A 2,673-nucleotide genomic window follows, 5' to 3' on the forward strand; every position below is an offset into this window, starting at 1 on the left:
TAAGAAGTTGTCCTTTGAAAGTCCAGGAGGCATTACCTTTTTTGTGTCGTGGACCCTTCTGGCAGTGGTGAGCCTGTGGTTAACTTCTCAGAATAATGTTTATGAATGCTTGCAATAAAATGCATAGATTTTCTCCTGTGTGTTTCATGAAGAAAAGAAAAATAATTTTTTTAAGTGAATAAAATGTATAGATTGCAAAGAAAATCAATTACATTGTAAGAAAAAAAAATAACAGAGCAGTCTGAACTCTGTGAGGTAGGCAAAATTTATCAGGCCCAGAGTGACATGAGTATGGGATTTCAGTCACGCCCCAGCACCCATGCCTGGGGACAGTTGTTTAAAGATACTTTGTTCCCGAGTAGCTGTCCTATCCATTATCTTCATATTCCTGAAATTTATGATACCAAGAATAAAGTATAACCAATCCACAGCTTATATTATTTTAACGCAAAGAATTTAGGAACTGCCTCTTCCTTCCCCTTAAAAATCTATGTGTAACTACTGCTAATCAGCGTGTATATTTAGGGAAACTTGAATCTATGCTCCTGGGTTGCAGTACTCAAACTTGGCCCAAATAAACTCTCTACTTACATTAATTTTGCCTTAGCTTCAAAATTAAAGGTCGACAATTGAAATGTAATTGTTAAAATATCTAAAACATAATTTTTGCTATAGTAATGTGGTAATGTAATGTGTGCAACATTATTTAACATAGTAAATAACAAGATCTAGCAACATCCTTTTAAATAATGAGCGCAAATGTTCTTTCATGATACTGAAAACAACTGTAATTAAATAATGAAAATAATTGTCATTTCCATTAGTAACAGTCACGAGTACTGCAAATGCTTCTGAGGTTTGTCTGCTAGTTTTGTAGTTGAAGAAAATACTAACTTCCATTTGAAATCAAGATTTTTTTTTTCTTATCTGAGGTCATTAATCCCTCTGAATTATCAATGGACAACTGGGTTAAGAACTCTGACATAGGCTAAGGCTATGACTGTTTAGAGAAGGGTGGAATCTCCTTCCTAGGACTATTTTGTTGTCAATTATTGAGGAAGAGAAGAGCCTCAGATACAAAATCAGAATTTAGGCCTGGCAAGGTAGCTCTTGCATATAATCTCAGCACTTTGAAAGGCCCAGGTGGGAGGATCACTTGAGGTGGGGAGTTCAAGACCATCGTGGGCAACATAGGGAGAACCCATCTCTACAAAAACATTAAAAGTAACAAAAATAAATAAATCAGAATTTAGAAGAAAGACCTAAAGCAGAGGGGCCTTGGACTATTGCCTGGGCTTCTCTCTTAATCTCTTAGGCCCTGAGGGAAGTACATACAACTATGCCTCATGGATTCTGGGTCAGGAGCCAGGCTACAGTGTCTTTCCACAGGTTCCACAAACTGCGAAAACCACACAGATGGTAAATAAGAATATCCAGGTATGTCCTATTCTCTATGTCTGCTTCCGTTTTGCTATTCCCAATTTGTAAAAAAGAGAAAAAAGTCATGTTCTTAATAGTCATGTTCTTCAACCTGGTTTCAGGTGACATTATAGGATTGGAGGTCTACATCTTTAGGATAGTCTCAGGATAGCAACAACAACAACAACAACAACAACCAAAACCAGCTTTTGTGCTGACTTTCCTTTCTTCCCGGGCCCATGGTAGGTGTCACTGATCGATTTTGGCAAAGTGTCTCATCACACCCAGACTTGTCCTCACAATTTGTTAAAACAACAACAAAAGGGAAATAAGAATCCCTGAGCTAGGAAACAGATTACAGTTCAGGATGAAACCTATTTGCCATCTTGGTGCTGGGTGGTCAGGGGGAACAATGCTCTGGGATTTAGCATGGAAGCATTTGCGATAATGAGCCAGGGCTTTCAAGTCCACCAAAGCTCACCCTCAGAGAATCAGAGAAACAGAAACCTTATTTTAACTTAATTAACATGACCAGTGAGTTCCCCCAATAATCTGTGTGAGGAATCTTCTACCCCCATATTCTTTCTCTTTCTGAATGTTGCTGTTGAAACAACTTTTGCAGAAGTAGTATCCATCTTTTCCCCCAGCCCCGCCACCATCCTAGGGCTGGAATTGTCATTCCTCACATGGAGATGGAGATGAGGCATATTTTCTAATTAGGAAATCAGAAACCATTGTAAGAATGTTAGAGTAGTTATTACATTGTACAGTATAGTTTAGCTGCCTTTTGAGATAACTAGGATGTATAGGCTACACCAAGAACATAACCCCTGGTTTATGTTTGTTTCCTGGGGAAAGTGGTTTCTGACTACCAAATAACCAAGTTACTTAATACAAAACAAACTTGTTCTGGAACTTGCTTGTGTGCTGGCAACTCCTTATACTTGGTATGAAACAGTTTTTCTCAAATAATGACTTCTGACTATGATTAGACATTTAGTGGGTTTTAAGCAAAATTTCAGAAATAATACCTTTTATCAATGCTTCTCAAACTATGTGCAGTGAAGGACGGGTTTTTCTTGGCCTTTGTAAAATACAATAAAAATGACTTACTGGAAGATGAAGTAAAAAAAAAACCAGATATACAAAATACAAGCCCAAATCTTTTATTATTTAGTTCAACAGACATAAAATGACTTGTCAAATTTCTGTAACAGTTTCTCAATGCTTACTTTCAATTTTTTGTAATTAACT

This window comes from Mandrillus leucophaeus, unplaced genomic scaffold (assembly GCF_000951045.1).
Source record: "Mandrillus leucophaeus isolate KB7577 unplaced genomic scaffold, Mleu.le_1.0 Scaffold148, whole genome shotgun sequence".
Lineage (NCBI taxonomy): Eukaryota > Metazoa > Chordata > Mammalia > Primates > Cercopithecidae > Mandrillus > Mandrillus leucophaeus.